Source organism: Palaemon carinicauda, chromosome 15, assembly GCF_036898095.1.
Source record: "Palaemon carinicauda isolate YSFRI2023 chromosome 15, ASM3689809v2, whole genome shotgun sequence".
Taxonomy (NCBI): Eukaryota; Metazoa; Arthropoda; class Malacostraca; order Decapoda; family Palaemonidae; genus Palaemon; species Palaemon carinicauda.
This window is the reverse complement of record NC_090739.1, coordinates 16,166,076-16,193,025: the sequence shown is the minus strand read 5'-3', so window position 1 is coordinate 16,193,025 and position 26,950 is coordinate 16,166,076. Positions and strand designations below refer to the sequence as shown.

The window sequence follows — 26,950 nt, the reverse complement described above, 5'->3', positions numbered from 1 at the left end:
ATGTAGCTGTCAACTCCGTTGCCCGACAGAAATCTACGGTCGGGATACGCCAGCGATCGCTATCCAGGTGGGGGTGTACTTCAACAGCGCCATCTGTGGTCAGGTACTCAAGTACTTCTTGTCAACAAGAACTCAATTTTTCCTCTGTCGTGCCGCCGGCAAGACCTACTTGGATACGCTGTTGATTTTGGAGTCTTTTGTTCACGATTTGGTGATGTATTTGCTCTAAAGTTTAGCCTTCGCTATTCAGGAAGCTTTATCCTTAGCTTAGCAAGCTTTTGGAATTAATTTGATTCATTGGTTAACGAACTTTGCTTAATTTTGGAATTCCCCCTTGACTACTTCTAAATTCAAGATGTCTGACCATTCCCAAGTTCCTAAATACAGGCAGTGTAGTGTTAGGACTTGTACTAGGCGTCTTCCGAAGGCCTCTATAGATCCTCACACCGTATGTTCCAATTGTAGGGGTAAATCCTGTCAATTGGAAGATCGATGTGGGGAATGTGCTGGGCTTTCGGAATTCGATTTTAATGAATTCCTCAGATATGCACGTAGGTTAGAGAAGGAGAGAGATAGGAGGAGTTCTTCTCGCTCTGTGGATTTTTCCTCTCCCCATGCCCCTCAACCTTTTCCTTCCCCTGTGGTGGTGACTCCCGAACCTGCTACGAGTGCTCAGCCTGCAATGGCTGATATGTTGCGTGCCATTCAGGCTCTCGGTGATAAGGTGGAGTCGTTGGTTAGTGACCGCAATCAGCTCTTGGCAGATGTCAGAGAGCTGAAAGCGAAGAGTGCAGTGGGAAGTGTTAGTGCTAGTGATGTGCATAGTGTCAGTGTCAGTGTTGCGCATGAGGGTACATCTGTGCGTGCCAGTCGTCCTCCCAGTCCGGGACCTCTTGCAAGCTCCCAAGCCCAGGGGAGAAGCAATGTCGAAGGACCAAAGGGTTCGGCAGGCCTTGATCGGCGCACGGATGTATCCTTAGTGGTTGCGGACGTATCTGTTAAGGATCGTCCCATCCACATACAGACGAATGAGCCCTTACATTCCTCGTCTGTGGAAGAGGTTTCCAGGAGGAAACGGTGGACCAAGGTCTCACGACCGCTCAAACGTAAGGTCCCTTCCGAGCTTGTCCAACGGCCCAGGTGTAGCCACTGGGTCAGTTCGGACTCGCCACAGTCATCTGATGACTGCACACCTCCCAAGAGAGGTAGAGTGGTCCCTCAACAGGCTACTGCTCCGTCTGTTGTTGCTCCAACCACAGTAGACCCTAAGTGGTCCATGCTGCAGACTATGCAGTCTCAGCTTGCGGCTTTCATGCAGGAGTATCATGCCGAGAAGGTTAGCACCCCTCCTGTTAGCCTACAACCCGCAGAGGTTGTGCGCTCAGCAGATACTGCGGCTGCCTGCTCCCACACCCCACCTGTGAGAGCTCCTCCCTGCCAGACGCATGTTCTTGCTGCTCCATCTGCTAACATGCGTGAGCTGCCGCATCAGGAGTTGCCGGGTTCCAGCACTATGCGGCATTCTCCTCAGCCCATGCAGCATGCTCTGCAGACCTTACAGCATGCTCCGCATACCATGCAGCATGAGCCGCATACCTTACAGCATGCTCTGCACACCATACCGCATGCTCCTCAGCCCACCGCAGACCCTCCCTCACACCAGCCCTCTGCTTTTGTTGTTGCCAGCTCGCAGACTGTCCAGCAGAGGCATGATGTTGGATCCGCAGGTACGCATGCACCCGTTCTGCAGGATTCAGCCGGTCAGCTTGCTGCTCTGCCTTTGCCACTCACAACTCAACTTTCGGACGATGATGTATCGGATGATGAAGCTGCTCATCTGGATGAACCTCACTCTGATGTTGAAGGACACAAGTCTTCGCCACCTTCCTTAGACTTTCGCAAGGTCCTTGCTTTGTTCAGGGACTTGTATCCTGAACATTTTGTGTCTGCAACCCCTCGTTCTCCTCCCTCCGAGTTTGCTCTGGGCATGCAGTCTGCTGCGCCTGCCTTCACCAAGCTTGTTCTCGCCAGATCTTCTAGGAGAGCTTTGAGGGTTATGGGGGACTGGTTGCATTCCAAGAAGCAACTGGGAAGGACCTCTTTTGTGTTTCCTCCTCCCAAGCTTGCTTCTAAGTCGAGCGTCTGGTATGCCACGGGAGAGGAACCTGGCTTGGGGGTTCCTGCCTCTGCCCAGGCCGACTTCTCAAGTCTGGTTGACTCTCCCCGCAGGTTGGCTATGAGACGTTCGAAGATCTGCTGGTCCTTTTCAGATCTTGATCATCTGTTGAAGGGAGTCTTTCGTGCCTTCGAGATATTCAACTTCCTCGATTGGTGTTTGGGAGCCTTAAGCAGGAAGACTTCCCCTTCAGATAAGGACTCGGCCATGCTGATCATGTCTAGCATGGACAAGGCTATTCGGGATGGGTCTGGTGAACTTGCGGCTTCATATGTATCAGGAGTCCTCAAGAAGAGAGAACATCTTTGCTCCTTCTTATCTGCTGGTATCACTCCTTGCCAGAAGTCAGAGTTGTTGTTTGCTCCTCTCTCCAAGTGTCTGTTTCCGGAGGAGTTGATTAAGGGGATGGCTGCCTCACTTATCCAGAAGGACACTCATGATCTGATGGCTTCTTCTGCACGTAAGGCTAAAACCTTACCTTCCGTGCCTAGACCCTTCCGCCCTGCAGCAGTTGATACACCTGCTTCTAGGTTCATCCCGCCCTTTCGTGGCAGAACCTCCAGCAGAGGAGGTACCCGTGCAGACAGTCACCGTGGCAAGTCCAAGAAGGGTTCCAAGTCCGCAAAAGGCAAGTTTTGACTGCCTTCCTCTCCAGACAGCAGTAGGAGCCAGACTCAAGACCTTCTGGCAAGCTTGGGAGAGCAGAGGTGCAGACGCTCAGTCTGTGAAGTGGCTAAGGGAGGGATACAGAATTCCGTTCTGCCGCAATCCCCCTCTAGCTACATCTCCCATCAACCTCTCTCCCAACTACAAGGAGAAGGACAAGAGGCTAGCGTTGCAACAAGAGGTGTCGCTCTTGCTACAAAAGGAAGCAGTGGTCATAGTCCGGGATCATCAATCCCCGGGCTTTTACAACCGTCTCTTCCTGGTAGCCAAGAAGACAGGAGGTTGGAGACCGGTGCTGGACGTCAGTACTCTCAATGCTTTTGTCACCAAGCAGACGTTCACGATGGAGACGACGAAGTCGGTCCTAGCAGCGGTCAGGCAGGAGGACTGGATGGTCTCGTTAGGCCTGAAAGACGCATACTTTCACGTCCCCATCCATCCAGACTCCCAACCTTTCCTGAGATTCGTCTTTGGAAAGGTTGTGTACCAGTTCCAAGCCCTGTGCTTTGGCCTAAGCACGGCACCTCTTGTGTTTACCAGACTGATGAGGAATATTGCGAAATTCCTTCACTTGGCAGACATCAGAGCCTCCCTCTATTTAGACGACTGGCTTTTAAGAGCTCCCACAAGTCGTCGCTGTCTGGAGAATCTCAGATGGACTATGGATCTGACCAAGGAACTGGGCCTCCTGGTCAATTTAGAGAAGTCCCAGCTCGTCCCATCCCAGACCATTGTCTACCTGGGTATGGAGATTCAGAGTCGAGCTTTTCGGGCTTTTCCGTCGGCCCCAAGGATCAACCAAGCCCTCGAATGCATCCAAAGCATGCTGAGAAGGAACCGATGCTCAGTCAGGCAGTGGATGAGTCTAACAGGGACACTATCATCGCTAGCCCTGTTCATCGAGTTAGGGAGACTCCACCTCCGCCCCCTTCAGTATCATCTAGCTGCTCACTGGATAAAGGACATGACGCTAGAGACGGTCTCAGTTCCTGTTTCCGAAGAGATGAGGTCTACTCTAACGTGGTGGAAGAACAGCATTCTTCTCAAGGAAGGTCTACCTTTGGCTGTTCAGACCCCCGACCACCGTCTCTTCTCGGACGCATCAGACACGGGCTGGGGTGCGACATTGGACGGACAGGAATGCTCGGGAACATGGAATCAGGAGCAAAGGACACTTCACATCAATTGCAAGGAGTTGTTGGCGGTTCATCTGGCCTTGATAAACTTCAAGTCCCTCCAGCTAAACAAGGTGGTGGAGGTGAACTCCGACAACACCACAGCCTTGGCTTACATCTCCAAGCAGGGAGGGACTCATTCGAGGAAGTTGTTCGAGATCGCAAGGGACCTCCTCATCTGGTCAAAAGATCGAAAGCTCACGCTGGTAACGAGGTTCATTCAGGGCGATATGAATGTCATGGCAGATCGCCTCAGCCGGAAGGGTCAGGTCATCCCCACAGAGTGGACCCTTCACAAGAATGTTTGCAGCAGACTTTGGGCCCTGTGGGGTCAGCCAACCATAGATCTGTTCGCTACCTCGATGACCAAGAGGCTCCCGTTGTATTGTTCTCCGATTCCAGACCCAGCAGCAGTTCACGTGGATGCTTTTCTGCTGGATTGGTCCCATCTCGACCTGTATGCATTCCCGCCGTTCAAGATTGTCAACAGGGTACTTCAGAAGTTCGCCTCTCACAAAGGGACACGGCTGACGTTGGTTGCTCCCCTCTGGCCCGCGAGAGAATGGTTCACAGAGGTACTGCAATGGCTGGTCGACGTTCCCAGGACTCTTCCTCTAAGAGTGGACCTTCTACGTCAACCTCACGTAAAGAAGGTACCCCCAAACCTCCACGCTCTTCGTCTGACTGCCTTCAGACTATCGAAAGACTCTCAAGAGCTAGAGGCTTTTCGAAGGAGGCAGCCAGAGCGATTGCCAGAGCAAGGAGGACATCCACTCTCAGAGTCTATCAGTCTAAATGGGAAGTCTTCCGAAGCTGGTGCAAGGCTAATGCAGTTTCCTCAACCAGTACCACTGTAACCCAGATTGCTGACTTCCTGTTACATCTAAGGAACGTAAGATCCCTTTCAGCTCCTACGATCAAGGGTTACAGAAGTATGTTGGCAGCGGTTTTCCGCCACAGAGGCTTGGATCTTTCCACCAACAAAGATCTACAGGACCTCCTTAGGTCTTTTGAGACCTCAAAGGTACGTCGGTTGTCCACTCCAGGCTGGAATCTAGACGTGGTCCTAAGGTTCCTTATGTCATCAAGATTTGAACCTCTCCAATCAGCCTCTTTTAAGGACCTCACATTAAAAACTCTTTTCCTCGTGTGCTTGGCAACAGCTAAAAGAGTAAGTGAGATCCACGCCTTCAGCAGGAACATAGGTTTCACATCTGAAACGGCTACATGTTCCTTGCAGCTCGGTTTTTTGGCTAAAAACGAGCTTCCTTCACGTCCTTGGCCTAAGTCGTTCGAGATCCCAAGCCTGTCCAACTTGGTGGGGAACGAACTGGAGAGAGTACTTTGCCCAGTTAGAGCTCTTAGGTACTATCTAAGAAGGTCAAAACCTTTACGAGGACAATCAGAAGCCTTATGGTGCGCTATCAAGAAGCCTTCTCTACCAATGTCTAAGAACGCAGTTTCTTACTACATCAGGCTTCTGATTAGAGAAGCACATTCTCATCTGAAGGAAGAAGACCTTGCTTTGCTGAAGGTAAGGACACATGAAGTGAGAGCTGTGGCTACTTCAGTGGCCTTCAAACAGAACCGTTCTCTGCAGAGTGTTATGGATGCAACCTATTGGAGAAGCAAGTCAGTGTTCGCATCATTCTATCTCAAAGATGTCCAGTCTCTTTACGAGAACTGCTACACCCTGGGACCATTCGTAGCAGCGAGTGCAGTAGTAGGTGAGGGCTCAGCCACTACATTCCCATAATCCCATAACCTTTTTAACCTTTCTCTTGAATACTTTTTATTGTTGTTTTTGGGTTGTACGGTCGGCTAAGAAGCCTTCCGCATCCTTGTTGATTTGGCGGGTGGTCAATTCTTTCTTGAGAAGCGCCTAGGTTAGAGGTTGTGATGAGGTCCTTTAGTATGGGTTGCAGCCCTTTATACTTCAGCACCTAAGAGTCGTTCAGCATCCTAAGAGGACCGCTACGCTCAGTAAGGAAGACGTACTTAATAAAGGCAGAGTAATGGTTCAAGTCGACTTCCTTACCAGGTACTTATTTATTTTATGTTATTTTGAATAACTAATAAAATGAAATACGGGATACTTAGCTTCTTTGTTAACATGTATGCTGGTCTCCACCCACCACCCTGGGTGTGAATCAGCTACATGATCATCGGGTAAGATTAATATTGAAAAATGTTATTTTCATTAGTAAAATAAATTTTTGAATATACTTACCCGATGATCATGAATTAAAGAACCCGCCCTTCCTCCCCATAGAGAACCAGTGGAACGAGGAGAAAATTGAGTTCTTGTTGACAAGAAGTACTTGAGTACCTGACCACAGATGGCGCTGTTGAAGTACACCCCCACCTGGATAGCGATCGCTGGCGTATCCCGACCGTAGATTTCTGTCGGGCAACGGAGTTGACAGCTACATGATCATCGGGTAAGTATATTCAAAAATTTATTTTACTAATGAAAATAACATTTTTTCTAATTAAAATATAAGAATTTCTTCTTTCTTACTGTAATTTTCCTTATACATCCTCCCGTATGGCTGCATTTGCTCCTCTCTGTCATGCAATTGCACTCATGAATCCTTTTCCTTTTTATTTGATCTCTTATTTCCTCATCTCATAACAGTCTCCATGACTCCAGCATAGTTAGAAAAATCCTTTATCCACCGCCTTCTTCCTTGTTTCTTTAACCCTGGTACACAGTTCATCCATTTTCTCCGTTATGCTTTTCTCATTTCCTTTTTATCCTAACTCACTTGTCTTGATTGCATTTCTTGGAGCTACATTTTCATACTTTCTTCTGCAACTTATTGTTACCTTAAGTCTTGTTTTAATCTAATAGCGATCGTATACCTTCAGTCATTCGTCTTCTCACCATTGCATCTGACTTGGTTCGGGTTTTTTTTTCAAATATCGGGAAATGACAAAATCGTTTTAAACTCCTGAATATTTGTAATGATTCTTACTTTACCTTCGGGGGCTTAAATGATGAAGAAAATATAACGAAATATTCGTATTTTTGAGATATGTCTGTATACATAATTACCAAATGTATATTCATAAATCTGAGTGGCAAAAGGTTTCCCACGAATCTTTCTAGCACTCATTTAAAAAAGGAAGTGGAAATGTGAATTTAAGATATTTATTGCTAATAAATCACGACTGACAGTTCAGCTTTGGAAATTGCATTTCCTGTATAGCCAACAGTCATTCCTTGCGGACTAAGTGTCATTCGCGAGTCATCATTAATATGGCTCACTGTCAAACAATTTAATACTCATACCTAATAAGAGAATTCTGTCACAGGAAATATAAAACAGTTAAAGCTCGAGATAGGAAAAGTTTCCGAGAAATTAGGACATTACAAAAAAAAAAAAAAAAAAAAATTCGGATGTCTTTATTCAAATATCAAACGGAGAACCTCACATCCTTGCTGAGGGTTGTGGTAGCATATTGAGACGTCCCTGCCTCGTAATCTGCTGGACTGGGGTTCAAGTTCCGCTCGAGCTCGATAGTTTCTTGTAGTGTCGGCAATCTCCCCATCCTTGTAAGCCAAGGAGTCTATACGTCTATCTTATGAGTCATCAACAGCTATTGCCTGGCCCTCCTTGATCTTAGCTTGGATGTAAAGTGGAATTTGAATTCGATAGTTTCTTGTAGTGTCGGCAATCTCACCATCCTTGTAAGCCAAGGAGCCTATACGTCTATCTTATGAGTCCTCAACAGCTATTGCCTGGCCCTCCCTGGTCTTAGCTTGGATCTAAAGTGGAATTTGAACTTGATAGTTTCTTGTAGTGTCGGCAATCTCACCATCCTTGTAAGCCAATGAGCCTATATACGTCTATCTTCTGAGTCATCAGCAGCTATTGCCTGGCCCTCCCTGGTCTTAGCTTGGATGTAAAGTGGAATTTGGCACACATCATTTGTATATATGGTTAGTCTTTAGGGCATTGTCACTGTCCCTTGCCTCTGCCATTCATGAGTGACCTTTAAACCTGTTAGCTGCGTACAAACGAATAAGGTCAAAGCTGAGCGAAATACTTTGCCATATGTGTATTTGAATGAAGTTTGAAGAATATGAATTGGTATCTTCTTTCCGGCTAGTACAATGGTAACGTGTTTGCCTCGCATTCGCGTGGCAAGAGATCGATCCCCGCCCAGGGCCGTGAGTTTAAGCTATTTACTGGGGAGGTTACTGCTGTGGTAGGGCACCACAGTGGGGGGTTGGGCTTGCCCGGCTGACGTTCTGGTGAGCATCTATTCTGATGGAACTGGAACTGAAACCAGACACCTTTAACCTTTAAATAGCAATAGCGTGTTATGATTAATTGCTCCAGGACAATATCTAGTTGCAATTATGAACATAAGTACTATTCTTTTACGGTTTTTCACACTGTTGGAATTCTAAAGTTCGCTGACGACTATGGAGCTAATACAAATTTTTATTATTACTTAGGCGTCAAATACCTACGATGTCAGAATGCCAGAAAACTCTAAATCAATCAATCAATTATGAACACTTATTGTAACAAACATGTGTTCAATTTGAAATAACACGTATTATGTTGTTTGTTTCGTTTGGACTACCTTTTTAATTAAATATATTTTAATTTGTAAACTTGCCGTGAATAATTTTGTAGTAGAAATGATTGAAAGTAGATAAATGATGAAATAAGTGGTTGGGTAATCATTAAAAAGTACAATTAATAAATTGGTTTAATTATGAATGGACTAATGCGAGGGTCATTTACGGTTCAGCATTTATGGTATTAAGGAAGAAGGAATTCTTTTTATTTCCATGGGAGCTACTCCTGGTAGCGATAACAGCAAATATATATATATATATACATACATACATGCATACATACATACATACATATATATATATATACACACACACACACACACATATATATATATATATATATATATATATATATATATATATATATACATACATATATATTATATATATGTATGTATACATCAGTCATTACCAGTCCATGGTAGAACAAAGGCCTCAGACATGTCCTTCCACTGACATCTGTTTGTGGTCTTTCTATGCTAGTCCACACCCACAAACTTTCTTAGTCCGTCAATCCATCGTCTCTTTCTTCCCCTACTTCTTTTGCAATCATTAGGGACCCGTTCTGTTATTCTTAATGTCCATCTATTATCTGTCATTCTCATTATATGTCCTGCCCATGTCCCTTTCTTTTTATTCCATGTTAGAATATCCTTTACTTTAGTTTGCTTGTGTCCATGTTGCTCTCTTTCTGTCTCTTAGTGTTATTCCTATCATTATTCTTTCCATAGCTCTCTATATTATAATTAGCTCATGTTCTAAGGCTTTAGTAAGGCTCTACGTTTCTGATGCACGAGTTAAAACTATTAGAACCATCTGATTAAATGCTTTTCTGTTTAGAGAAAGTTGCATTTTACATTTCATAATCTTATTTAGTTTACCAAAAGCTCTCTGTCCCATGTTTATCCTTTTGTTAATTTCGGTCTCGTGCCCAGTGGAAACACATATTGTCTGTTCTAAGTTTTTTATTTGTTGTCTCTCTGCATTTTCATTTAACATCTTAGATTTACTCGTATTCGTTTTCAGTCTTACATTTCCGTTTTCTGTAAGTATATGTGTATGCTTATATACAAAGAAAAAAGAAAAAAGAACAAACAACGGTAAATTTACCGATGAGCAAAATCATAACCAAAATTAAAATAGTTCTCAACCGACGCAATATCGTGAGGAAATAATAAAATTTTCAAAAACTAATTAACATTAATATCTCTTGATGAAGGCAATATTCAGTTATTATATCTTGAAAATTTCTTCTCTACTTCGGGCTATATCGTAATCAATCGTGCTTCCCTCGCCACGTTTTCAATACTAACCATATTATGATAGTTGTATGTGTACTAACCATGTTATGATTAAACTGTTGTTATCGAAAATTATTGCATACGCTTCATTGCGTAGAATATCCAAAGAATACTTTGGATATTGGTTGCGTAACCTTAGTTCTTTTCTTCGGCGCTGTTTGTTAAAGGCGAACTGACGGTCGATAGTCCGTTTCAGATTTGAATCCGACGGGCTTAGTTGAACCGGATATGTGAATCAGGTATATTTGTAACGGTCGTTCGTCCCCTAGATGCACTTACTTTATAGCCTTCTGCTTTAAATCCGATTCAGTGTGCACACTTCGTGAAGCAATTGCCAGGTGCAGTGAGTGTGACTGTTTTAACCATAAAACGTATTTTTAGTGATTGTAAAGGTTTTAGAGAGAGAGAGAGAGAGAGAGAGAGAGAGAGAGAGAGAGAGAGAGAGAGAGAGAGAGAGAGATTTATGTTTTGGTGGGGAAAGTTTTTTTGACCTTTTATCAGACAATGAGAATTTCTCTGTATTTAACTTCTTTTTTTTTTTTAAGAAACATAGTTTTTATAGATAAGTTTAAATTTCTATTTATCACAGTTTTTACCTCAAGTTTATGTATTTTTTTATCCATTATATTTACTATATATTTCATTTTATTAATTTTAGCATTAATAAGAGTATTTTTTCTTCCTTTATTGAAGAGTCGAGCTTGACTCTGTGGGCTGGTTAATCTCCTCATTTTAGTAATAATGAAAATTGATTATGGGGTTATCCCCCCAGTTGCACTGCTGAATGGCCTCCCAGTCCCCAAATGCTATCATTCCAAATCCAAACGGGTTGCTGTTTTTATTTACCCTGGTCAGTATGAATTACTGAAGTTTTCATGTCCTATGTGGAAGTGTTCATTTCGGGTAATATTTTGATTCATAATTCATCTCTGGTACATAAATTACATGCTTTATCTCATTATTTTTGTTCAATGTTCCGCTGTAATTGGATTCTGATGCAGTTGCAGAACAAGCGTGTAAGTCTTTTCCCCTGTAGGTGGTTTGCGGTTCTGGGTAGGCTTGTTGCTCTTGTTTGTTTGTTCGTGTCCGTGTGTTGGCAGGATTACGGCCAAAGATGTATCGCAAGTGGTCAGATGTTATGAGAGATAAGGAAAACTTTATAGAAGGTAGTTTAATTTAGGACGATAGGAGTTAGGGTCAGGGCAGTATTAACCCATGAAAGGGCCCTAAGGGTTCGAACTTCTTTGGGCCCCTCGGTATCTCCCAACGGGCTCCTTGGTACATTTCACGCTCTACTTTCGTACAATTTATTACAAGGATATCACAACTGAAGTAGACAGTCCATAGTTTTCACATTTAACACCAAAAGAAAAAAAGTTGCAGTGGCCCCTGCTCTTGTTGGGTCCCTAGCCTTCAGCCCAGTCAACCTTATGGATTATGCGGGCCTGGTTAGGGTATGGTGTCCTTAGCCTTTTTGTCTTACTCAAGTACATAACTTCCGAGGACAAGTTCAAGGTCGAGGTCTATTCCAGTCTATCTGAGTCCTATTCCGAGCCAATGCCGTTGCTTCAAAGTTGGAGCTTGAAAACTTCTACCATAATCAGTCAGCGAGTCCTTCGATCAATCAATCTAACACAGATTGGATATATGCAATTGAGGTTATATAAATTGCCTTTATTCGAGTTTAATTTACCGGAAGAAACACGTTATGGCTTTGTATATTTTCAGTCCTCTCTAAAAGTAGCGTTTAGTGTAAAACAGTGGTAGGTTGGTAGGCTCATGTATAAGTACTTAATTTTTTTTACGCTGAATATTTAGGTCAGCAATTAAATTAAGTATTTTTCAGCCATTATTATGGTTTGATTTTGGCTCTAATATTCCAGTGATTTCAGTTGCTTATTTTAATGCAAAGCTTAAAATACAAACCGGAAAAAAATGAGGACTCAAATTTATATATGATACAAATAGTCAAATCCACATTTGGCTTTAATGATAAGTGAGAATTCATAACAAAAACTTTCAGTAAGTTCTTGATACAGCTAAAAGATGAACACAATTTGAATGCATTCAAAAAAGATTTCCCCTATTTGATATAAAACAATAACACGTAGGTGCCGTATTTAGACCAATGGGCACTAGCATTATCCTCATGAATGATATGGTAAAGGTATTACCTGTTTTTACCTCCTAGTAACATAGGGGTCATAAACCACATAAGAGAGTGTTGTTATTAGTGCACTTCGTATTATGCTTTGTGGAAACTAGGCGGTTTCCACCGAGCTGTTTGATACGCGCTGTGAGTGATTCCATAAACTATTGAATTTGCGATAGTGCGTATCAAACCGCGTGGTAGAAACAACCCTGTTTGAACAAGTCATTACTGCATGGCTTCAGTGGCATCCACTTTGTAGCCTTCTTCGTTACATCAGTTCAAGCTTTTTTTTTTCATCTTGCTGTCAAACACAACATTTAAAATCGACATCGTGAAGAGCATTTAGTAATTGGATTTTGGGAGAGATAGGAACGTCACCTACCGGGAAAAGGTCCTTTAGGGTCGTTGGATAGCTCAGCCTTGGCATAGACAGGGTTGTGGTGACCTGGTGGTAGCGTCCTTGCCTGGTGATTGCCAGACTGGGGTTCAGGTCCCACACAAACGCGTTTGTTCATTTGGTCGCTACAACCTCACCGTCCTTGTGGGCTAAGGATGGGGCGTTTTGGGAAGCCTATAGGTCTATCTTCTGAGTCATCAGCAGCCATTGCTTGGCCCTCCTTAATCCTAGCTTGGATGGAGAAGCGCTTGGCCGCTAATCTTATGTAATATGGTAAGTCTCAAGGGCATTGTCCTGCTTGATAGGGCAATGTCACTGCCCCTTGCCTCTGCCATACATGAGCGGCCTTTAAACCTTTAGACATGTGTTTAGGAAACGCTCGTTTCAAATGGTCGGGATTAGTGGACATATTCTTCATTTCTTTCAATATTAAGACTGCATTTTCGGCCATCATGGACTAATTTTTAACATTATAACATTGTTATTTGACTCCAAAATCTTCTCGACCCACTCTTTTGTCCATTTATTTTAAAACAAATCCTGATGTGCCTTTTTTTTATGTGGCAATACCTGAAACATACTTTACGACATATTAATCTAGTTATGTTTGAAGATTGAATCATTGGATACATTTATATTTTCAATTGTTGTATTGATTACTGTTCTTAACATTTTATTGAGATGGTTCCTTTATGTTATTATTATTATTATTATTATTATTACAAACTAGGCTGTAACCCTAGTTGGAAACGCAAGATGCTATAAGCCCAAGGGCTCCAACAGGGAAATATAGCCCTGTGAGGAAAGGAAACAAGCAAATCAATAAACTGCAAGAGAAGTATAAACAAGCAAAATTAAATATTTCAAGAACTGCAGCAAGTGATAGTGTCTCTCAGGTTAATTTTAATCTGTTAGTTAATCCTTACTACAATATTATAGCATACCAATGGTTTCACAAGAAGAAAATCGAGCCAAGTTACTCAGAATTCCCCATAACGTTATTCTTTACTCTTCGCCGATTTCCTCTCAACGCCCGGGGCAGAAAAATAACCGTTGCCGATGGCTCGTAATGTCACCGCCTTGAAAGTTTCCTTTCCTTTACTTCAATCAAACGTATAGACGAGGTCTCATTTGTTTCCCCCACGAGAGAGAGAGAGAGAGAGAGAGAGAGAGAGAGAGAGAGAGAGTTTTAGGCAATATTCATATTTCACCCGAGATGGAATCACTTTCTTTGAGATATTCGGATCCATTTTTGAAATGATTCGTCTTCTGCCAACATCCTCAGGGAATGAAGGAGACTTTCTCTGGCGAGAGAATCGGGGAAACCTGGTTAATCTTTCGATTGCTTCTTCTTCATCTCTTTTTCTCTTTCATTCTTCATTTGCTTAGACATAATACCTACTATTTGTCTACCTTCTAATGGGGTTAGAGATTTAGCTAAAATAATGTTTTATTGGATTTTGTTATAAACTTGTATAAACTCATTTTACAGAAAAAAGAACAAGTGAATGGAAATATATTTTAAATAATACTTAAAAGAAGATAAACAGAGATAATAGCTTAGGGATTCTTGCGTTCAAAGCGAGATTAATATTCTGTGGCTGATGTTAGTACCAGTATTAGGTAAAGACCCGGGCACGGCTGCCACGTTTTTCTGAAAACGTGCGGTGGGTACGTCAAAGCACGTCACTCGCTCGGTTGCGCATGGTGTAAGTACGTGTCCTACACGTCACGCCTGGTAACGTACTTAACAATGTGCGATCTCCGTGCGATTGTCACGTCATCTTACGGAGGCCGCACTTACACGTGCTGCTCACGTAGCTGGCCGTACTCGCATGGTTCAAGTACTGCACTTGCAAGCGAGATGAACGCGAGTTTTTTCCAACCGGTGGCTGGGTGGGTGTTGGGTATATCAGAGTCAACTCTGGGGTATATGTAGTCTTTTTATAGTTTATTTATGACATATTTGTTTTTGATGTTGTTAATAGTTTATATATGACATGTCTGTTTTGACGTTGTTACTTATTTTAGAATGATTTATTGTTAATTTGTTCTCTTCATTTATTTATTTCCTTATTTCCTTTCCTCACTGGGCTATTTTTCCCTGTTGGAGCCCCTGGGCTTATAGCATCTTGCTTTTCCAACTAGGGTTGTAGCTTGGATAGTAATAATAATAATAATAATAATAGCCAAGTGTTTAGTGTTACGGCGTGTCTGCGTGCCTCCAAATGCATATTTATGCGGTACTCACCACGCATGGATCCCTAAATTCCCCCCCCCCCCACCCCCACCGCCCCATTTTCGCAGCTGGCACTTGCAAGTACGCCGAGTTGGGACCAAGACTTTACGATCTCATGTCCGAATCATGACCATGCGTGTAAGAAATGGCGGACAAAGTTCTTCGTATTGTAGCTCTCTCTCTCTCTCTCTCTCTCTCTCTCTCTCTCTCTCTCTCTCTCTCTCTCTCTCTCTCTCTCCTTTCACGTATTGCTGATTAATCAATTTGTATTACAAATGATATTAAGATACCGATTTAGAGGACTCTTGATAACTTACTTTCATGAAAATCAGGATACAGAAATAACGTTTTTTATGTGTATTGCCTACAATAGTTGCCGTATTATAAAATTTGCAATAAGCTCACATTTGTGAATTTTCCAGAATAAAACGTGAATATCTTTGTAAATATTCTACACAGCTGTAATGAGGATGATGTATTTCGATATATATATTTGCTCACAAAATTGACTGGAATTGTTCGCTATTAAGAATAGACATTGCACACACGATTGTATTGCATTGTTGTAATACAAAAAAATACAATAAGATTGAATGGTACATATTTCATAACCATGTAATAATATACGAGTAAAGAGCACTAACCCAACATTGCAATAGCCCTTGTTTCCACGTGGGTGCAGCAATGAGATCGAAAGCAATTGCATCAGATCCCCAAAAGAAAGAAGAGATGAGAAGCAATACCTTTTCCCCTTTCCGCCTCTCAGAACCTCACGAGTCTATTCATATCAAGTAGCAATTTGGCACTCGGATGGTTACGCCCAAGAGTATTCTCTCTCTCTCTCTCTCTCTCTCTCTCTCTCTCTCTCTCTCTCTCTCTCTCTCTCTCTCTCTCTCTCTCTCTCTCTCATGTTACATGTTATTATTTCTGTCGTTGTCTCGAAGGTTGCAAGAAAAACACTTTGGTACAATATGCGGTATGTCAGACTGAAGAAAATATTTTTCTTGAAGGTGGAATAAAATGTCTGAGTTAAACCCCAACTTCATGATTTACTTTGAGAATTATCATGAGAACCAAAGATTTAAACTTATATCGTATTCATTTTTTTTATCCTATTTCAAGGAACTTTGATAATAGAAAGTCAATGCGAGCAAATTAATAATTAAAAGTAATTCCTTTACTGTCGTCGATTCCATCTTAAAATACTATGCATAAGTACATCATAACATTAATTCCCTTGAATGGGGAGGAGAGATAGTTGCTTTCTACTGGATCATGATCCCCACATTTTCCCTATTTTACCTTAGATTCTTCACTCTAATTTCATTGTACTCTCACTCACACTCACACATATATATATATGTATGTATATATATATATATATATATATATATATATATATATTATATATATATATATATATATATATATATTTTATATATATATACAGTATATGTATATATATATATATATATATATATATATATATATATATATATATATATTTCTTTACAGTATTGTTAACCCATTTATGTTGGGTCTTCTTCAGCTCAATCTATGATATATCATGTCATCTACATTCTTTTCCCGCATATCCTACCTGCTGCAGTCTCTCCAGCTCTACTTTGGTGTTCCCCTCCGGTGACTTCTCAGAACCTCCATCTCCATCACTCTGCGGCCAACATACTCTTCCTCATCCTGCCTCATCACATGTCCATACCATCTGAATCTTGCTGCCTGTGCCTTTTTGAAGCTTCTGTAACTCCCATCGTACTTCTGACATATTAATTTCCCACTCTATCCTCCCTCTTCACTCCACACATCCATCGCAATATCCTCATCTCTGCTACAGTCAATCTACTTTCATCTGTCCTCTTGACTGGGAGAGTTTCTATGTCATACAGCATTGCTGGTGTCACGGCTCTTCTTTATATACTGTATATATAATGATAAAAATAATAATAATAATAATAATAATAATAATAATAAAATCCGTAGTTATATTAATGCTTGTTGTGGGGGTCTGTTGGAAACGTCCCTGCCTGGCGCTTGCCATACTGGGGAACGAGTCCCCCTCAAACTCAATAGCTTCTTTAGCGTTTGCAACCTCACCATCCTTGTTAGCTTAGGAAGGCGGGGGTTGCGGTTTTGGGGAACCTATAGGACTACCTGCTGAGCCATCAGCAGCCATTGCCTTGCCCTCCCTGGTCCTAGCATGGCTTTCCAGGGCTTGGGCGCTGATCATATGTAAATATGGTCAGTCTCTGGGGCATTGTACTGCTAGCTAGAGCAATATCACTGTCCCTTGTCTCTGCCATTCATGAGTGTCCTTTAAACGTGGAAACCATTGCTACTGGTTTCCTTTCCTTGATATCAGTCCATCTTTTCTTGATAAAAGAAGAATATTTCGATTAAAAAAATGAAAATTAAAAGGGGATTTCCGGTGTATTCTGTCTTTTATTCCGATATTTTCCCTTAAATTTGGGCAAAACTTATTTTTATTTTTTTATTCTTTTAAGTGCGGTTTTCGTGTAATCACAATACCTAACACTATTAAATGGACAGCGACCTTAATCTATTTCCTGTCATGACTAACATGAAACTATAATCTCAGTTCGTCTTTAATCTGACATACAAGAGAATAGTTACCTTCGCCAACTTCGTTGCGAAGGTTGTTTTGATAGGCGAGTATTTGTTTGTATGTTTGTCTGTGTGTTTGTGATTCGTATAATTCGAAAACTGTTTGACCGAATCTTATGAAATTTGGTGGGATGATTGACCATGATCCAAGGACAATTTGTTTAGATTTTGGGAGTGATTTTGTCAAAAGTCAAGGCCAAGGTCACGAAAAGGTAAAAAACTTTTTTGTCATATCGTGGCCAATTTTTTATCTGATTTTCATGAAACTACTTAAAAATTTACATAATTCAATTTCCTATTTTGTGATATACATCATGGCATAGGCGGAGGTATGCCCTCTACCGAGTGACCCTTCCAGTGTACGTTTTATATCTATCATTTCTTATACATATCACCAGTGAGGGAAATAAGGAAACGGTAATATAAAACAGACTAAATAGAAAAAGAGAAAGTGAAGAAAAGAAAATAGAGAGAATTTGGGAACAAAATCAAATTCCACAGATGTGCCAGTGGTTAGTCGTCTTCAAGTTTCCAGTTCTAATGAGGGAACTTTCTGGGTTGGGCCTCAATTTCTTTGAAAATTCATTAAAAAATCAGTAAAAAGTTGTAATCACGTTTTCCATTTCTTGAGACCTAGATTTGGCTCAGTCCCTCTTCGCTTTCCAAAAATAATGTTCCATAGAATGGCCGAACCTTTTTTATTTTGAAAGAAAACTTTACACCATAGGCTGAGGATTTAGTTTTCCGTTTTTAATACCTCGGATTTTTAATTTTTTTTTTATTTCCAGCCCCCAAAAAGGTATATAAAACCATAGTATCGGAATTTCAGATCCATAAGAAATTAATACTATTATTGATGCTGCAAAAATACATCATAAACAAACAAAGCCAAAGAACCGGTATTTTATATCCATAAGAGATTAACACTATTATTGACGCTGCAAAAATTGATAATTTTTTTTTTATTTCCAGCCCCCAAAAAGGTATATAAAACCATAGTATCGGAATTTCAGATCCATAAGAAATTAATACTATTATTGATGATGCAAAAATACATGAACAAACAAAGCCAAAGAACCGGTATTTTATATCCATAAGAGATTAACACTACTATTGATGCTGCAAAAATTGATAAAAAAAAGGGGAATTTTCGTACCATCAGAGATTAGTACTTTTAATAATGCTGCAAAAGTACATAAATAAGGAAAGAAAACAAACAAACAGACTTTTAGATCCATAAGAGATCAACACATATTTATGCTGCAAAAATAGATAAACAACATATTTATGCTGCAAAAATAGATAAACAACATATTTATACTGCAAAAATAGATAACATATTTATGCTGCAAAAATAGTCAAACAACATATTTATGCTGCAAAAATAGATAAACAATCAAAGCCAAAGAACTGGAACCTTGCGTTCTGCCTCGCAGTGAAAAGTTGTTTCGGAAAATAACAATAATAAAATACGAATAAACAACTTGGCTATAAAGGATAAAAAGGAGAGTAAATCTAACGCCAGACACAGGAGATTGCTAAGAATTTGCTACTCAATATTTTATTCATACGGGAGTAGAGTCACCAGTGCACCTCACGTGGTGTACTGTATGCATTATTAAGGGTCTGCAGCGATCCTTCGACCAAGAGATGCACTTGCTTAATATAGGTTCTTTCTTCCTTCCTTCCATTTTGCTGTCCAACGTCTTCTAACTTTTACTTCACAGTGGACTTTCAAGGCTTTCCCCCAGCTGTTCTTAGCACTGAATGGTCTCAAAGGCCCCAACACACTGCACTGTTATATAGCCCAATTTCCCATAAAAAAAAAATCCAATGTAAATTTTTCAAAGCTTGACGAAGTATTAGTCTGGAAAGAGTTTAGAAGTAAGCAGTTTTATAGGGGAATAAAGTAGTACCAAGCCCTCAGTGATGGCAAAGGAAATTCTGTAAGATTTACGCCATAATAAAAGTTGTCTTAGATAAAAGGAAAAGGGATAATTGATACGATTTAGAGGACTACAGTTTAAAATTTGTAGGTAAAGGCATATTATAAAATAGAAAAATACAAATTTATAATAAGTTTTGAAGATATTTATTAAATTGTTAATGATTAAATAACATCGTGCGTGAGAGAATGTATGCTTGAAAAGCTAAAATTCTGCTCTTTGAAGTTATAAGAACAGCACTGCAACTTAATAGTAATATAAGATGCCTAAGATAACGAAAACTCACTTGTTATTATCTACTACAAGACAACAAACAAAAGATACAAAAACTAATAAAAGAACAAAATGGCAAATTCTTCATCCAAATTAATAATACTTATCAAAGAATAAATAGTTTTCTATTACATTATAACGGAAAGATGCTGATTGCATCAGAGAGTTATAAGATTTTAGGGAATTTACAGGAAATTACTATAAGATTTTAAGGAATTTACAGGAAATTACTATATGATTTTAAGGAATTTACAGGAAATATTTATTTAGTGAACATACGGACTCCAACAGCTAAGAAACCAGCAAAACACGTAATAACCCTATACAGTCATTGATATCATAACCGCAACAAATACACACCTCCACCTCGTTGTCTGTAAAGGTTCTTATCTCCCATATGGTATAACAGAAATATTCCTACAATATTTTTCTTGCAAACTTTGACACGACGACAAAGAGAATAAAAAGAATGAACGAAGGAGAATTCTACTTGTGGGCGGAACCATCCGAGTGCCAAATTGCTACTTGATATGAATAGACTCGTGAGGTTCTGAGAGGCGGAAAGGGGAAAAAGTATTGCTTCTCATCTCTTCTTTCTTTTTGGGGATCTGATGCAATTGCTTTCGATCTCATTGCTGCACCCACGTGGAAACAACGGCCTTTGCAATGATGAGTTGGCGCTGTTTGCTCGTATGTGTATGTTATTACATGGTTATGTAATATGCACCGTTCAATCTCACTGTATTTTTCTGTATGGCAACAGTGCAATACAATCGTGTGTGCAATGTCTGTGTATTTTGAATAGCGAACAATTCCAGTCAATTTCGTGAGCAAATATATATCCCCCTATCGAAATGCAACATCGCCCTCGATGCAATACAGCTGTGAAGAATATTTACAAAGATATTTACGTTTTATTCTGGAAAATTCACTGATGTGAGCTTATTGCAAATCTTTTAATTAGGCAATTGTTGAAGGCAATACATCTCGCCCCCGTCCATTCACACACACACACACACACACACAAACACACACACACACACACACACACACACACACAAATAAACGTTATTTCTATATCATTATTATGAAAGTAAGTTGTCATGAGCCATCTAAAGCGTTATCTTAATATCAGTAATTGATTAATCAATTAGCAATACGGAGAGAGAGAGAGAGAGAGAGAGAGAGAGAGAGAGAGAGAGAGAGAGAGAGAGAGAGAGAGAGAGAGAGAGAGATACAACATTTAGGATTTTGTCTGCTATTTCTTACACGCAAGATCGTAATCCTGACATGACATCGTTAACCCAATACTTAGAGCAGCCACACAAAATTGATCTTTGAACTCGAGAACCCTTCTTCAATTATTTGTGTTTACTTTTAACTTTTAATTCATTTTGAAAAGATTGTTTCATTCACTTGTTCTTTTTTAAGTTTAACGAGTTTTTTAGTTCATAAAAAACCCATAAAACTTATTATTATTATTATTATTATTATTATTATTATTATTATTATTACTTGCTAAGCTACAGCCCTAGTTGGGAAAGCAGGGTGCTACGAGCCAAAGAGCTCCAACAGGGAAAATAGCTCAGTGAGGAAAGGAAATAAGGAGCTAAATAAAATATTTTAAGAACAGTAACATCATTAAAATAAATCTTTCATATATGTATAAACTATAAAAAGCTTCAAAAAAGACAAGAGGAAGAGAAATAAGACAGAATAGTGTGCCCTAGTGTACCTTCAAGCTAGAGAACTCTGCCTCAAGACAGTGAAAGACCTGGTATAGTGGCTATGGCACTACCCAAGACCAGAGAACAATGGTTTGATTTTGGAATGTCCTTCTCCTAGAAGAGTTCCTTGCTATAGCTAAAGAGTCTTTTCTACCCTGACCAAGAGGAAAGTAGCCACTGAACAATTACATTGCAGTAGTTAACCCCTTCAGCAAGGGAGAATTGTTTAGTAACATCACTATTGTCAGGTGTATGAGGACAGGAGAATATTATTATTATTATTATTATCATTTCTTGCTAAGCTATAACCCTAGCTGGAAAAATAGGATGTTATAAGCCTAGGGGCCCCAATGGGAAAATAGGCCAGTGAGGAAAGGGAAAATAAAATATTCAAAGAACAGTAACAACATTAAAATAAATATTCCAGGCTATTCTATGTATGTGTAGGCAAAGGGAAAAAAACGTAACCAGAGAGAAGTATCCAATGCAGTACTGTCTGGCCAGTCAAAAGACCCCATAACTCTCTAGCGGTAGTATCTCAACGGGTGGCTGGTGCCTTGGCCAACCTACTACCTACTATAGTCAATTTTTTTAGCGAGGCATATTTGCACCGACTCGCAGCGGTGCCCTTTTAGCTCGGAAAGGTTTCCTGATCGCTGATTGGTTAGAATTATCTCGTCCAACCAATCAGCAATCAGGAAACTTTTCCGAGCCAAAAGGGCACCGCTGCGAGGCGGTGCAAATCTGCATCGCTAAAAGAAATTGACTATAGTTACATCGCTAACAAAATAATCCCTATTTGATGGCAGACAAGTAGCAGCTATTATATCCCGGTAAATGAAGGAACAAAAGAGAAGGAAGAAGCAATCGAAAGATGAACCAGGTTTCCCCGATTCTCTCGCCGGAGAGTCTTCATTCCCTGAGGATGTTGGCAGAAGACGAATCATTTCAAAAATGGATCCGAATATCTCAAAGAAAGTGATTCCATCTCGGGTGAAATATGAATATTGTCTAAAACTCTCTCTCTCTCTCTCTCTCTCTCTCTCTCTCTCTCTCTCTCTCTCTCTCTCTCTCTCTCTCTCTCTCTCTTGGGGGAAACAAATGAGACCTCGTCTATACGTTTGATTGAAGTAAAGGAAAGAAAACTTTTAAGGCGGTGACATTACGAGCTTCGGCAACGGTTTTTTTTTCTGCACCGGGTCGTCGAAAGTTGTCGGATATTGACGGATAACTAAAGTAACGATCTCCCCTAGATAATAAATAGCTACGTTTCTTTTTGGATATATATATATATATATATATATATATATATACACACACATATATATATATATATATATACACACACACACATATATATTATATATATATATATATATATATATATATATATATATTATATTATATATATATATATATATATATATGAATTATGAAAGGTCCTGTAGAGTGTGGGGTTTCCCTGCAGCGTAGGACCAAAAAAGCAGCATTTTCATATTGAGACATTTTGTACAGCAATGCGTAGAATATAGAAACCCCCTTTTGATGGCATTTGTGTTCAGTCTTAGCGGATGTTTAAAGGTTGGTCATGAATGGCAAAGGCAAGGGACAGTGATAATGCACTATTTTATTAGCGCTTAAGCCCCTCTCCACCCAAGCTAGGATCTGGGAGGGCTAGGCAATGGCTGCGGATAACTCGGCAGGTAGACCTATAGGCTCCCCCAAACACCCCATCCTCAGCTCCAAAGGATGGTGAAGTTGCAGACACTACAAGGAACTATCGAGCTTGAGCTGGACTCGAATCCCAGTTTCCAATAGGCCACCATAACCCCTGTGGTTTTTTTTTTACTCGAGACATGATTGTTGGCCAGAAATGCAGTGGTGGTGATCTTGTTCTTATTGCTTACATACATATACCAAGGCACTTCCCCCAATTTTGGCGGGTAGCCGACATCAACAAATGAAACAAAACAAAAAGGGGACCTGTACTCTCTACGTTCCTCCCAGCCTGACAAGGGACTCAACCGAGTTCAGCTGGTTCTTATTGCTGTAGCTATTTTTCCCAAATTTGATATGAAATTACTACTAGAGTCCATACGAATCTGCAAAACTAAGATTCATTTTTTTAAACGACATTGTACCCCCTGTCTTTTTTTATGGGTTACGGTATGTAGGTAAGCCCTTGCTTAAATATTCATAATATTTAACAACGCTGAAAGCGTTCTCTGTCACCGCACTTAACAAGTAATTTCTCCAATCTTGTCAGAAAACTATGCATTACAATAAAAGTATTCCATAAATACACGAGTGAGGTTATTAAATCTCGGTGCTTCGTAGCTTTCGTTCAACCATTTCCAGAATATTAGTTTCCCAGTTTGATGTCAAGATACAGCTGGATTATTTTACTTTCAAGACATGTTGTTGTGGTCTATTAGTAACGTCTCTGCTTGGTGATCGCCAGACTGGTGTTCGAGTTCCGCTCAAACTCGTTAGTTTCTTGTAGTGTCTGCAACCTTACCATCTTTGCGAGGTAAGGATGGGGAGTTTGGGGGGGGGGGAGCCTATTGGTCAACCTGCTAAATCATCAGCAGCCATTGCCTGGCCCTCCCTAGTCCTATCTTGGGTGGAGAGAGGTCTTGTGCGCGGATTCTATGCCCAACGACTGACTTATAGACATGTTGTCAGTTTCTAGAGTATTGTCCTGCTTTCTAGGGCAATGCTACTTCCCCATTGCCTCGGCCATTCATATGCGGCCTTTAAACCTTCAAGTGGCTGTATTCTTATCGGTTCACTGAACTGTATTGAGTTTAAAAGTTTTTCTCTTAGCCTTATCTTTACTTTATGTAAGGCAATTCTGGGAAGGCTTGCTTTTGTTCCAATTTATTTAATCGTTGATTTTGGATGCTGATGATAATAATGATGATAAGAAGGATAGTAATAAGGACAATTACTTTCAATATTATAACAATACTGATTAAAACGGCAATGGTATGAAGAACAACGAAAACTATTTTACTTTTCTGCACTTATGTTTTTGATAGTCTCCCTTTTATGAGTTATTTTTATAATATTGTTTTTTTTTTCCAGATTCTGCATGACTAGAATAGATAGTGGTCCAATCCGCCATTTAAAAAAAATGGATAAAATATAGCAGACGAGGGAGACTTGACAATACATATGTTTATGGTGGCAACGAAGAACATACAGCCTGTAAGAAAGCTTTATAAGAATTTCTGATTTTATAAGAAGACTTTAAAAGGAGACTTTATGAGAAGACTGAAAGAAACGTTCGTCAGGTGCATCCTTTCAATTTACCTTCAACTTGCAAAACGGAAGAAGAGAGGTAAGTCATCTTGTACTTTACTCTAATTGGTCCTTTATTGCTACAACCCTTCTACCTTATCAAGCGCGTTTTAGGTATGATTGACAGTATAGTACCTTATTTGGTATTTACATTACTAAAATATGTAGCGATGGGTGATAGTTGAAGAAAACCAGTTATCCATTCGTCGGTAATATCTTATAAGTTTGTATGTGATTATGTTTGTGTGGACAGTATACTCTTTGTTAAAAGAAATGTGTTAATGCTTAGGATAAGAACGTTTGATGTGACTTTTTTTTTTTTAAATGGATAAGTATTTTCTGGATGATCTTTCTTCTCTTATTAGTAGACTACCATAAAAAAATGCAAGTTGAAATATAACTAAACTATTTGATTTTTATGGTTTTCTAGCGACTGTGTGACTTAGAAAATAATGATTTACTTCATTTTCCCTCCCTATTAAAATACAGTATTCATAAGCGATCAAATTATTCCAAATATGAAACATGTTTCTTGATAAATATCGCTGTTTGGTCTGTTTACGATGCCATAAAGTTTACGAGAAAGAGAGAGTTGCAAATTCTTCATAGGGAAATGGTTCCAACAATTTCCCAAGAGCGTCCTTCCTTTTTAGCACTCGCTGGAACGACTCCCATTCGCGCATCCTCATGATGAAACCGAATTTTTCTAAAAGCCGTTCGAATCTTAAACGCCTTCTAATACTTAATGTACAATATATAATACTTTACTCTTGATAAGATAAGGAAGATATATCCATTGCGAAACTGGGGAAAAATTAAATCATTCTATCGGTAAACATGAGATCATTTTCATCCAATGTAGGGTGGTGGCCGATGTCGTAACGTCCCTTACTGGTAAACGCTAGACTGGGGTTCGAGTCCCGCTCAAACTCGTTAGTTTCTTTGGTCGCTGCAATCTCACCACCCTTGTGAGCTAAGGATGGGGAGTTTGGGGGAGCCTATAGGTCTATCTGCTGAGTCATCAGCAGCCATTGCCTGGCCCTCCTTGATACTAGCTTGGGTGGAGAGGGGGTTTTTCGCTGATTATATCTATATATGGTCAGTCTCTAGGGCATTGTCCTGCTTAGTAGGGTAATCTCACTGTCCCTTGCCTCTGCCATTCATGAGCGACCTTTAAATAGTTTCTACGGTTTTTCTTGTAGTGATTGAAGTTTGGAAAACCGCTTTAGAATTTAAGGTATAGAAAAGCGAGAGATAAAGAAGTAAAAATCAAGATTTATTCATTGAGAAACAGGGGAAAAAAGAAAATAATTTTAGGAGTAAATATGACTTTATGTCCATGTGATTCAAGCAAAATGTTTGAACGTTTTCGTGTTGTGAATGAATTTTTGGAAATCTGTTTTCGAAATTTAAGTATAAGAACAGCGTTACGTAAATGAATAAAATTTTTGTACGCGTTTTTAATTGGAGTGGTATTCATGAATATGAGATCGATAATCTGAACTACGGAGGAAATATATATACATATATATATATATATATATATATATATATATATATATATATATATATATATATGTATAAAGTATATATATATTATACTTTATACATATACATATATATATATATATATATATATATATATAGATATATACTGTATATATATATATATATATATATATATATATATATATATATATATATATATGTATGTATATATATATATATATATATATATATATATATATATATATATATATATATATATATCTGAAACTAATAATTGATAATCATAGCTTAAGTGTTGATAGGAAAAAAAACATAGATAATACTCCTAATGTCTCTCATGTAATAGTTATCATCCAATTAACTGCACGCCATTGTAAGAAAGAACGCATCCCTCCTCCAAAAGAAATGAAAATGAAGGTAGAAACCATCAAAATTGGTTTAGAGGGAAAGTTATTTTCGTTTCTCCACGGACGAAACCTTTTCTCCGACCATTTTACCGTAGAATTTCATTTCTATGGAGGACACAGGTAGGAAGGAATTCCATGCATAATGCAGATGAAGTGATGTCTTGCGTGCCGTGACGGAGGTCACGTGTTTCCAGACGTCTGGAAAAGGGATACGCCAATCTACTAGACCTTTATGATGAGGAAATGGGAAAGGATCATTGCAAGGTCCTTTAAATATACTAGGAGGACCTTGGATTATTGGCTAGGATTATATGCGTTTCGATCTCCTGGCAAAGATGAATGAGATCCTAATTTCTAGTGCAGGATATGTTAAAGTTTGAGAAAATAAATTACCTAATTTTAATTTCAGTTGTGATGGTAGTTGTTATTATTGAAATTATTA

At 39.7% G+C, this 26,950-nt stretch overlaps 1 long non-coding RNA gene across 1 annotated transcript in view; it reads left to right on the top strand.

The window, feature by feature from the left end:
* The window catches only part of LOC137654239 (uncharacterized), a 104,974-nt gene extending 80,548 nt beyond the window's left edge, over window positions 1–24,426 (top strand). The window contains exon 3 of the long non-coding RNA XR_011046569.1: window positions 24,377–24,426. This is a non-coding gene — a long non-coding RNA (uncharacterized lncRNA). The remainder of the gene's footprint in view (window positions 1–24,376) is intronic.
* Window positions 24,427–26,950: the final 2,524 nt, after the last annotated feature.